This window comes from Hipposideros armiger, unplaced genomic scaffold (assembly GCF_001890085.2).
Source record: "Hipposideros armiger isolate ML-2016 unplaced genomic scaffold, ASM189008v1 scaffold_638, whole genome shotgun sequence".
Classification (NCBI taxonomy): Eukaryota; Metazoa; Chordata; class Mammalia; order Chiroptera; family Hipposideridae; genus Hipposideros; species Hipposideros armiger.
Genome location: NW_017731988.1, coordinates 875,684 through 889,158, shown reverse-complemented (window position 1 = coordinate 889,158; position 13,475 = coordinate 875,684).

Genomic DNA, 13,475 nt, shown 5'->3' with positions numbered 1-13,475 from the left:
TGTAGGGTTATAGCATGGTAGAAACACTTTCCTTGACTGAATTGCATTGTTAGTCATTACCTCTTTTCAAGATGTGTGAACTCTATAAGAAATATAAATAAATAAAACACTATTTCTGAAATCAGCTCATCAAATAGTTGAGTCAGCTTTGAAATTTTTCTCCATCTTTTATGTGCATATGTTTTATTAATTTTAAGTTGTTTGAGTGACATGTCTATGTTTACAGCTTTCTCTTTAATAAAAGATGTTGGGCAGAGGGAACTGAGAGAGAATGAGATTCTCTCCTAGGTCCTTATGCTGCCAATTTTGTAAATCTGTATAAAATCACAGTGTATCTCTTAGAGAAATGATAGTGAGCAGGGCTCGGAAAAAGTCACCAACCATATGGTCTTCCTTGTGGGCATGCATTTGCTGCTCTGCTGCTGTCTGCAGGAGGTATAACTATTAGAATGATTAATGGACATTGTTGGTGGAGATGGGCCTTTACCTCTACTGATCATATAATTATTGGGGTATTTTATGTCATTTTCTTTTAACTTAGAGACTTGAAAGTTTTATATGTGGGGGTGAATAGAATAAAGGAGGGCAAATATTGACCAATTTAAGCAGTGACCATAAGATCTTTGTGCAAGATCTTCTAGATCCAAGCTAATAAATCATGGATTCATTAAAGTCTGCCCAGAACATTTTGCAAAGAAACTATAAATGCAATAGTGGGAGTAAAAACTTCAATAGAGCAAATAAAGAGTAAAATTGATGCTACAAAAGTCTAATTGTTCCTAGAGAACAAAGTTTGTGAGTTCTCCCATAAATAGTAAAACTAACAGAGATAAATACACAATGAGCCTTAATCATAACAATCTAACACTGTGTCCAACTAATACATCAGCTTATTTAGAGAAAATACAATAATAAAGAAAGAAATACAAGAAAAATTTCTGTGATGAAATTTCTGTATGTAAATAAATACAGATTGAAAAAAATGATGGAATTCCACTCAAATTTAATTTTAATTCCTCTCAAATTTTAAAAGACCAAATTCCAAAATATACTGGCAATTTGTTTTATATCTCTAAATAAAGAAAATTCTATATACATTCAAGCCAAAAAATAACACACACGAATAAAAGAGTCAAACATATTAAGTTTATCCTTTGCCAAGAAGTCAGTAGAACAACAGCTACAGAATTAAATAGTAACATTCTGATTAAAAATTGTATGTCCAGCCAAACTGGCTTTGTGTTGTCTTCAGACATGAAAACATTTTCAATAATACAAGAACTCAGAAAATATACCATATAACCTTCATGAAAAAGTAGTTATTTCAGCTGATTAAAAAATGAACCAAGCGGGCTGGCCGAGTGGCGCAATGGTTAAGAACTGGCTTGGGACGCCAGAGGGCCCCGGTTCGGATCCCACATATGAGGGCCAGTGACACTGCCCTCTACAGCTAAGATGCTGAACAACAGCTCAACCTGGAGCTGAGCTGCCCTGAGTCGCCAGCGACGGTGTAGGCTGCAGCCCCTGTGGCAGTGGGTTGCTATGGGCTACTGTGTGTAGCCAGCAGCCAGTGTGAGTGGCCAGCAGCTGCAGTGAGTGGCCTTCCAGAAGCTGGCGACTGATCTGCCTCACCTGGGAAGAGTGCAATGATGGTGCCAACTTGGGCCAGTGAAGCAACATCCTCCACAACTAGATTGAAGAACAAAAAAAACCAACAGCAACTTGTCTGTTCCCCTTCTCCCAATTCCCCAGCGCTGTTCCCACTCCCCAATTTCCCAATAAAAATCTTAAAAAAAAAAAAATGAACCAAGCATAAATGCCCTGGAATTAAAACTCATAATTGAAAAATAAACTAGAAGGCCAGCCAAGTGGCGTGTTGGTTAGGAGTTGGCTTGGGATGCCAGCTATGAGCAGCAGGGCCCTGGTTCAGATCCCACATGAGGTCCAGTGACACTGCCCTCTACAGCTAAGATGGTGAACAACAGCTCGACCTGGAGCTGGGCTGCTGTGAGTCGCCAGTGATGGCATAAGCTGCAGAGCTGGCTGGCCGGCAGCTGGCGTGCACTTTCGTGAGCCGCTGTGAGCTGCTGTGAGTGATTGTCGAATGGCCAATGAGCAACTGCCTCACCCAGGAGTGCAATGATAATACCAAAATGGGCCTGTGAAGCGACGTCCTCCACAACTAGCCTGAAGAACAAAAAGGACAGCAACTTGTCTGTTCCTCTTCCCCAATTCCCCAATGCTGTTTCTTGCCTCTAATTCCCCAGTAAAACCTTTAAAAAATATATTAACTAGAAATGTTTGTCCGAGTATTATTAAAGACCCTAAAGCATAATGGTGGGAGAACAATATGATTTATTATAAAAGCAAAAAATCTAGGAGTCAGGAGAGCTACCATTGACCCTGAACTCCACCAATTATCTGGATATGTTGTTGGTTCAACCATCAACACATATTTAATATCCAAGCACTTCTTATATCAGCTCCAAGCTACAACCCCATTCAAGAGCCATAAAATTGTTTTCCCTGCCTTCATAATTACCTTGTTAAGCCTCTTCTCACAGAGCAGCCAAAGTAATCCTTTAAAAAGTTAACTTATTAAATCTCTATTCTACTTTAAACCCTCTAATGTTTCTCAACTCACTCACCTCAGTAGAAGCCTAACCTCAGGGCTTTGTACTTGTTTGCTCTGCCTAGAATTCTGTTGCTCCAGACTTAAACTTGGCTCACTCTCTCTCTCTCTCTCAACTCCTTCAATTCTTTGCTCAAATATCAGTATTTAAGTAAAGTTTCCCCTACAGCCCTATTTTTGAAATGCTACACTTTCCCCCATGAAGTCACATTGATTGTTCCCTCCTGGTTTTTTGTTTGTTTGTTTGTTTGTTTTATAGGGGAACAGCCATGGTCATTGGTTACACATTGCTTTCATGCTACAATGGCATAGTTGACTCTTTTAAGAAGGGCGCAGATCACAGTGGCCCATACGGGGATCAAACCGGCAATCTTGGTGTTGTCAACACCACACTCTAACCAACTGAGCTAACCAGTCACCTCCTCCCCTTTTTTTCATAGCATTTGACCTTCAAAACACATATTAACTCCTCTCTCTCTCTCTCTCTCTCTCTCTCTCTCTCTCTCTCTCTCTCTNTCTCTTCCCTTTTCACTAGACTAAAATCAACATGAGGGCATGAATTTTCTGTTATGTTAACTGCTATATCTCTAGCACCAAGAGGAGTGCCGATAATAGGTGCTTCATAAATATCTATTGAAAAGCAATAGTTTTAAGATAGTTTCATTCTAATATTCTGTGTTTCTCAATTTTGCACAATGATCAGGAATTATATAATAAAAAATGTTAAACTAAGCACAAGAAAAGTCATATATGTACATTTAATTATCTTCTTCAAAGCCTTTAGAAATAAAATAGAAAAATCTAGAAAAATAATGGCAATTCCAGAGAATTTAATGTTTCAAGGTTTAGCACTTCAAACTATTCATTTGTTATCTTGAAATGTATGAGTGATTTCCCCCTCTTGTCTATGAAAGTGTCGTTTTTAGACACATTTTTACAAATACAAATATTAAAAGGTATTTATATGATGGCTGAAAAAAGTATAAAAATTAAGGTCATTTTAGTTGGAAAAGACTGGTCAAAAATAAGAATTCTACAACCTTTAAGCCTCCATTTTTTATTGATTGAAGAAGCTATTAATAACATCAATTTTATAGCTGCAGTAACCTTCTGAGTGAAAGAGCTTTGGGATGGAAACAGCACAAAATTAAATTAGTTTCCTTGGTATTTGATCTAAACTGAGATAACTTTGCTGAGAATGGAAGCTTTTTAATTTGTCTTTTCACCCACCCACTTGTCTTTCTTTAGCAAAGATGACCCAGGGGCTGAGGTTGCCCTTAAAAGTTAATTCATTTGGGTTTTCCTGGCCATCAGTCATGTGTACATCTGGGAAAACAAGCAAAAGAACATTGAATTTTCATATAAATCAAAACAGGAAAATCGATTTTTTTCCAATGTGGAACTCTCTGAGGAACTGATTGCCTGGTACCAGTTTGGGCAAATGTATTCTTTTAGCTGATGCTCAATGCACTAAAATCCTCCACTGAGAACATCCTGTCTGTATCCTTGGCTCTGGCCTCCAGACCCAGTTTTTCATCACTTGCCACTCTCTGGCCAATTGCCCATCTCAGAGAAGCCCCCTAGCCATGAAACCACTCTTTCTTCATCTCACCACAATGCCCCTTCCATCCACTTAATGCATCTGTTCTCCTGACTAAACCTGCAGGTGGATATTTACTAACGTTGCGGTCTCTTGCAGTCTGATAAACATCAACTCTCTGTTCTGTCTGATTTATAAAACTCATTGCAAATTCGACCAAAATCACCCCCCTCCTTTTGAGTATGAACTGTGATTAGTGACTTGTTTCCAAGAGTTGCAGTATGGAAAAAGGAGTGGAAAGTGTAACTTTATAGTGGCTAAGCCTGGAAAACAATACCTTGGCTGGGTGAACAAGGTTTATATCATCAGTGATAAGTCAAGTTGATAGCATGCACCTCTCATAAGATGTGATGAGGGTGGCACTTCACCTCTGTGGTAGACTTACTCAAACCCAGAATCCATGTCTAAGTATGAGGGAAATATCAGTCACACTCAAATTGACCATTCTACCAAACACTTCACCATGTCAAAACTGTCAAGGTCATGTAAAACAAGGACTGTCTGATAAATTGTCCTAGATTACTTGATGACCAATTTGATCCTGCAATGACAATAGGGCATTAGAGGAAAAACTAGTGTAATCTGAATAAAGTTTGGACTGTAGTTACTAATTATGTAGTTGTGGCAAAATTACCATGGTGATGTAAGATGTTAAGGAGGGGAAGATGTGTCAGGTATATATAGAAACTATCTGTACTACCTGTCCAACTATTCTGTAAATCTAAAACTATTTTAAAATAAAGTCTATTAAAAATAACAATCAGATGAAAATCAAGTTATTCCTTTTGTTACTGATAGAGCCTAGGTTAGATGAGATGGCTTAGGTGGGGGGTTATGTAGTATTTTTAACTGCACAACCAGAAATAGGCAGACTTGCCATAGTTAGTTGCATGGACTCACTGCAGGCTTCCGCAGGTGGGGGCTAACCTTTTAAACTACAGGGAGGTGGGGGGTGAAAAATAGAATGGGCACATTCTATAGGTAGGTGGCTTCCAAGAGCAGTTTCTGGTTTCTCTCCCGAACTCATAAAGGGCAAGTCATTGCTTCATCCCTGGAGAAGAGTGAAGAAACAGGGAGAGACCCAGAGAGAAATCTCATGGAGTTGCCTAGAAGGAAATAGGAATGGGGAATAAATGTTCCCTCCTAACATTTCCCCAGTTTTTGATCTCTTAACCATTTGAGTTTAATGATTAAGATAATGGTCATACAAGGTATGGTTGTCTCATTTTTTGAGGAGATCAGAACTTTCTTTGAACAATCCTGCTTCTGCCTTCATAAATGAGTTACGGCCCATGCAAACTTCTTTTGTTAGGATCGACCTAATATGCAGTGTTGATTTTTGCCCCAAAAATTTACTGAAATACTTCCAAATAGCACCTCAATCAAAATAAATGTGAGGTCACTTATTTCAAGATTGAAAATTCCCTCCCTATTTTATTTCTCATCCCATATTGTATCTGTATCTGTGTTACCCATGAAACCCTATCACAAGGACTTTCAGTTTTAGCTCCAATATGTAAAGAGCTTGGAAGTCATCACAACTGTTCTTGTAACAAGAAAAAGCTGAACAAATTGAAAAATCAGTGACTTTTCTTGAGCCAGTTAAAGAACTGTGGGCACAGGGGAAATTGCCACCCTGAAATCTGGAGAGACAGGTAGATCCAAGATTCACAGCTGAGGTATACTTACCTGGAGCAGGCTCAACCGGAGCTATAAATTAGTAGGAATACTTAGATGTTAATTCTGACAAATTGCTGGAGACTGAAGCGTGTGGATTAGTATGTGAGAACCTCCTGTGGGCTTTGCCACCAGAAATCCCACCAAGTGAAGAGTAGAGAAAGATCCCTTCGAGGTCTGGCTGGGGAAGGAAAAATAATCATTGTAAAATATACCCAATCCATTCTCTTTAACAAAGAATAATTCTCCAGGGAGAGAAGCTTTCCTGCAATGTTATTTCACCTGGAGGTAGGGCATTTCTACCACTCTATTCCCTTTAGCCTTCCTGTCTCACCAAAGGGAGTGGGGGGTATGGCTATAAAACACTTGTGAAAGCCCAGGGACACCAAAGGATTATAAAATGCTTCCCCTCTTCCATGCCTTTTTACCACACCTAAAAGAGCTGCTAGACACAGACTCGCTCTGAGGAGAAGTCTTAAGAAAGCCCAAAGTCAACAGGGAAAACAAAGAGAAAGACACTACAAGAATTTGCAGCCTCTGGCACCTACAGCTATAACAAAACTTAAGCATAACCTAACTCCTAGCCAGATTAACATAAAATCTCACAGAAATGGCTGGCCTATTTATCTCCATTTGTATCACCCAACACATCATGTCTAGCTTCCAGCAATACATTGCAAGGCATGCTGAAAAGAACAAAAAAGTCTAAAGACAAAGTAAGACTAGACTAGACATAGGTATGACACAGGTGTTTGAATTATTAAGCAGGGAATTTAAAACAACCATGACTGATATGTGAAGGGCTCCAATGAAAAAAACAGACAGCATGCAAGAACAGATGGGTAGTGGGGTAACAGATTAGCTCAGTTGGTTAGAGCGTGGTGCTGATTACACCAAGGTTGCCGGTTCGATCCCCACATGGGCCACTGTGAGCTGCGCCCTTTTTAAAAGAGTCAACTATGCCATTGTAGCATGAAAGCAATGTGTAACCAATGACCATGGCTGTTCCCCAATAAAATTTTTTTTAAATCCCCAAAAACCAGATGAGTAGTGTAAGCAGAGAGATGGAAACTCTAAGAAAGATTCAAAAGCAAATACTAGAAATCAAAAACACTAATAAAAATGAAAAATGCCTTTGATGGGTTCATTGGTAGACAGGAGAAGGCCGAGGAAAGAATCAGTGAGCTTGAAGATAGAGCAAACTTCCCAAAATGAAATGCAAAAAGAAAAAAGAAACCGAACAAAGCAACCAAGAACTGTGAAAATTTTCAGAGGAATAACATAGGTGTGATTGGAATACCAGAAAAAGAGAGGAAGGAGCAGAAGAAATATTTGAAATAATAATGAGAATTTTCCAGAATTCTCAACAGGACAAACCACAGATTCAGAAAATTCAGAGAACACCAAGCAAGATAAATATCAAAAATCTGCTCCTGAGCATTTCATATTAAAACTGCAGCAAACCAAAGGTAAAGAAAATAATCATGGGGCTGGCCGAGTGGCGCATTGGTTAAGAGCTGGCTTGGGATGCCAGAGGGCCCCCCCGTTCAGATCCCACATATGAGGGCCAGTGACACTGCTCTCTGCAGCTAAGATGCTGAACAACAGCTCAACCTGGAGCTGGGCTGCCGTGAGTCACCTGGTGATGGCATAGACTGCAGCCCCAGCTGTAGTGGGTTGCCATGGGCTACCGTGTGTGCCAGCAGCCGCCGTGAGCAGCCATCCAGAAGCCAGCGACTGATCTGCCTCGCCTTGGAAGAGCGCAATGATAATGCCAACTTGGGCCAGTGAAGTAATGTCCTCCGCAACTAGACTGAAGAACAAAAGGACAGCAACTTGTCTGTTCCCCTTCCCCCACTTCCGCAGCGCTGTTCCCATCCCCCAATTCCCCAATAAAAAAATCTGAAAAAAAAAAAGAAAGAAAGAAAACCATGGAAGAAACCAGAAGAAAAATATTTTCCGTGGGTCCATGATCCATGAAAGATAATAAGTTGAACTTTGTTAAAACTAAAAGCTTCTGCTCTGTGAAAGACATTGTCAAGGGAGTAAGAAGAGAAGCTACAGATTGGAAGAAAATATTTGCAAAAAAATATATGTGACAAAGAACTGTTATCCCATATACACAAAGAAATCTTAAAACCCAACAATAAGAAAATGAGCAACCTGATTTTAAAAATGGGCAAAAGATCTGAAGGGACACCTCACCAAAGAAGAGACACAGGTGACAATGAGCATATGTAAAGATGGTCCTCATCATATGTAATCAGGGAAATGCAAATTAGAACCACAATAAGATACCACTATACACCTATTAGAGTGACAAAAATATAAAACACTAACACCAAATGCTGGTGAGAATGTGGAGCAACAGAAACTCTGATTCACTGCTGGTGGGGATGCAACCTGGTCCAGCCACTTTGGAAGACAGTTTGGTGGTGTCTTACAAAGCTAAACATTCTCTTACCATATGATCCTGCACTCACACTTCAATCCAATGAGTTGAAAGCTTAGGTTCACACAAATACCTACACACAGATGGTTTATAGCCACTTTATTCATAACTGCTAAAACTTGGTAGCAACCAAAATGTCCTTCAGTAGGTGAAAGGATCAACTATTTACATCTAGACAATCAAATATTATTCAGTGCTAAAAGGGAATAAGCTATCAAGCCAGAAAAGACACGGAGTAAACTTAAATGCATATTATTAAGTGATAGGATCCAATCTGAAAAGACTATATATTATATGATTCCAACTATATGACATCCTGAAAAAGGCAAAACTATGGAGACAATAAAAAAAGATCAGTTTTTGCCAGGTGTTGGGGAAGGCAGGGATGACTGGGTAGAACACAGAGGATTTTTAGGGTAGTGAAACTATTCTGTGCAATACTATATAATATATATAAATGTATAATGTCATTATACATTTGTCCAAACCTATAAACTGTACAATGCTCAGAGTCAACCCTAACGTAAACTATAAACTTGGAGTGATAAGGATGTGTCAATGTAGGTTCATCAGTAGCAACAAATGTACCACTCTGGTCAGGAATGCTGATAATAATAGAGGCAGTGTGTGTATGGGGACAGGGGGTATACAGGAAATCCATGTACCTTTCACTTAATATTGCTCCAATCTTAAAACTACTCTAAAAAGTAAAGTCTGTTTTAAAAATGAAAATAAAAAATGAAGTTTACATATTTAAAAAAATGAAATGTATTGCCTTTGTTAGAAAAAATTATTTGTTTTAGCCTGTCAGGGTGCCAGTCAGTCTGCCAGATACCTGGAGTTTTTTGATCTACAAATGTAAACTTAATTAAACATTTTCTATCAAAATAATTACAGTAGTCCTCCCTTATCCAGTTTTGTTTTTCATGGTTTCAGTTACTGGCGGTCAACCTTGGTCCAGAAATATTAAATGGAAAATTCCAGAAGTAAACAATTCATAAGTTTTACAAGTAAATTGCATGCCATTCTCAGTAAATGATGAAATCTCATGAGTCCTGTTCCCTGCAGCCCAGTCGTGAGTCTCATCCATTTGTCCACCTTCTCCACACTCTCAACACTTCTTGCCCATTAGTTACTTAGTAGCCATCTTGGTTATCAGATGGACTGTTGGGGTTTCTCAGTGCTTGTGTTCAAGTAACCCTTATTTAACTTAATGGCCCCAAAGTGCAAAAGTAGTAATGCTGGTAATTTGGATATGCTAAGGAGATGCCGAAATATGCTTCCTTTATGTGAAAAAGTGAGTCAAGTACAATAAGATACTTTATGAGAAAGAGAGAGAGACAGACAGACAGTATATTGTTACACTGGCTCTATTTTATTATTAGTTATTGTTGTTCATCTCTTACTGTGCCTAATTTATAAGTTAAACTTTATCATAGGTAGGTATGTATAAAAGAAAATATAGTATTCATAGAGTTCGGTAGTATCTGAGGTTTCAGGCATCCACTGGGCTGGGGGCATCTTGAAACAAATCCCCCCAGATAAGAAGAGACTACTGTAATGTGTATTTATCATGGCTGAAGAGGGATCAACCTGTGTATACGACAGCATTTGTGACTTTCTCACCTTCTGAAAAAGTTTAGAACTTTACAATGGTGGCATCCTACTCACCTCGTCTTATCGGAGGTGCCTACTTTAATACCCAACATTGTCAAAGCCATAATATCTGGGGAGTAGACACTTTCCACCCTGTGCCACAGTGGCTGTGGCCATTACTGCTTGCTTTGGAATTGATTAGGCCTTTTGGGAAAGGTTTGTCCCTCATCCCCACAATTTTTTCAGCAGGAGAAACACCCCCAGCAGATGCAAAACTGAAGCTGACCCAGACACTTCTGAAGCGCACACTCTCGGACCTACTGTGGACTAATACCTCCCCCATGTGCTTTTCAAGACACGTCTTTCTATATTTTGCAACATTTCCAACTTCGAGAACTTTTTCATTCTGTTCCATCTTCTTCTGTAGACATGAAATGCCTCTAGTCTTTCATTCTCCATGCTTTTCTCTTGTAGCAAATGAGGCTCAAATGAGTTTCTAATAATTTAATCCACTTCTGAATTTGATCCCTTTCCTTTGCTACAACATGAATTCAGCACTACTTCCTGTAATTAAATGCCTACCTTCCTTTTACTTTCTCTTTAAATTCTAACTGGCATTTGTTTTCCTATGATATTCATCTAAATTTTGTCTTTAAGATATTACATAATGACGAAAATGAAATCAGTAACTTCTGGTGCTGTGAAAAGGACCCACTGCTCACAGAATGTCAGCTTTCATTCTCCTGAAATAGATAATCCCTCTCACAAGGTAATGTTCTGGGTAATCTACTCCCTCCTATGTTGCACCTACTTATTAAGGCTGTACCACCTAACCTGGATCTACCAACAGACTCTAGAGAGTTCAAGGTCCTGATACAACAACCTGCACACTAAGACCCATTTGTTCAGTACCTCCTGAAACTTTCCTTTTTCTTAACTTATTTAATATTGAGGACTCTCTACTCAATCCCCATTCTATATTTCTTCTATTTGGAGAAGTTGGAAAGTTACAACCTATACTCACCAAACTCACTTGCAGCTAGGGTTCTTGATGCAAATTAGGTTCTATTAATTAGATTAACTCTTGTGAAACTGGGAAAATAATGTCAGAAGTCATTTTAATATAGCTCTTAGCTGGTATTTCCTGCAAAAAAAGAAAAAATTCAAAATGTGAGCCTTCCTTGGGCAGAATTTTAGTGTCCATTTTCCAGTTTCCTGAGTATGAAAAGTAATTGTGGTAGCTTCCTATTTTAACATAACTCCAAGTGTGATATCAGAGGTACTAGCTTTCTCAGTGGATCAGCCCTATATTGTCCTACAAATCTTTTCAGCAGTCTCCACTGAGTACCTAACTCTTTTAGGACTTCCAATAATTTTCAAAGTACCTATATATTTCATCAATTCTAAGATCTGTTTGGTTTTTTGTTTGTTTGTTTTCATAATTATACCTTTCTGGATTTAGGGTACCTCATATAATCAATGGCTTTATTACAATTGCTATTAACCATAGAACATTCATGTCACAATTTTTTTGAAATCTTTCCTTTGACAACTTTTGTTAAGATCAAGACAGCATCAGCACCAACACACCTAGGATAATTTCAAATATAAATCCCATCACACTTGAGGTTTTTAGAGTATTTTGTGTTTTCTGCACTAAACCATCATTGAAAGAGTAGGTGAGACTCATGCACCATTTGCTCAAGGTCTCAAACACTGCTCTACTTCTATAACAGAATCTTTCCAGCTAAAATAAGAGCTCCTTGCTTGGGTAAAAACATCTTTAGTTGTAGTGACTTAGTGTGAAGATCCAGTATGACTACTGATTAATTCTAAAGCTGCCTGCCTAGGTTATAACAGTTAAAAGTGAACCCTTGGCTGCAAATCCAGCTACAGGAAACAACATGAATCATGACAAAGTGTAGAAACCCAAATTGAAAAAGCAGTATAAAACTAAAAATGACCTAGTCAAAGTTATTTTGCTCACCAAAAGCCAGGTTTTATCTATCTCTCAAAATTCAAGACATATTCATAAAAGGTTGGTGTCTCAAGAGGGCCTATAAATAGCATCCATTTTTCCTGCCCAGGTTTTAAATCACTTAGGAAATAAGACCAAAAAAATTTTTTTAATATAAATACCAAGATAACAACATCATTGGTAAAGCCTTGATAATAAAACATGACTGAAGCATGTTGAAGAAATGGGCTTCCTCTTACTGAAACCCAGAATTAGAGAGATTTACCATTCATCACAAGCAACATTACACAACTGAATTCCTTCACACATGGGGCTCTGCCCCTTAAATATGCAGCATGAAATGTGTTTTCTGCAGTCAGCTACCTCCCAAGAAAAGGGAAGAAACACAAAGTGAAGTTCATATGCCCATTTTCTCCCCAAATCTCAACATTCACAAAATAAGAAAGGAAGAAAAGAAGTGAATAAATAAGAAAACAGCCTACCATCTCAAAGAGGATTTGTTGGAGAAACTAATCTTCATAAGGTCAGAGACTTTGTCTTATGGAACACTGTGTTCTTGGCCCCTAAACCACTTTCTGACACTTACTGAAGCTCAATAATATTAGTTGAGTATTTATAACAGGAAATCAAAAAAAGATAGATTCGTATCAGCTTTTTACTTTTTTCCCCTAAAAGTAGCTACAACTCAGAATAATTAAGCAAATTGTTGTATCATTTTTCCCAATAAAAATATCACCAGTAAATAGTTTTATTTATTCAAAAAAGGTGGCACTCAGCTCAGCTCCTCTTGTATGCCCTACCTCTACCTGCTGCCAATAAGTGTCATAAAGCCAAAGGGTCCCCAAAGGATTTCAGAAAACGTTCTTCTGACTGGAAAGACCCTGAAACACTTCTGCCCAACCAATAGTCCCAAGCTTGTTATAAATTTGTCCACTTTACAAAGTATAATTAAACAAAATGTTTTGGCCCTTTACCTGTTGATCACAAACAAGAATGAAAAGCATATGCAACTGAACAGAATTAGAAGTAAAGTCTTGTCTTACACAACCTCTAAAAGAACTACAGAAATGATAATGATGAACCTTTATTTGTATAAACTACATTATAAATCTCTCACTATTAGGCCTGTCTTAAGAAGTAGATGATAATCCTGACATTTCCAGCAAAGCTGCCAAAATATAATTAAACATTACAGGTCCCTACATACAAGTCCAGGGTGAGGAAGGGAGTATCTTCTATTGGGAACTCTCAAGTAGTCGGGACTATTCTCTCTCTTTACAACTGTTTTCCAAGTTGTCAGCTACAATTTAGTTAAAGTTCAAGATAACTTAATCTTAAAGGATGTAATATCATTTGACCACAGGTATGTGAGAATAAGGTGAAGACAAAATGAAACTGGAAAAACATGATGGGCTTTTTGCTTTGTTTTAGCTTTGTTTGTTTTTGTTGTTGTGACTACTTGCAATAAATCTGTTTAAATTTTGAAGTCCTATTGAGTAAAAGAGTAATAATATATATTCTATTGATTTTAATTAAGACG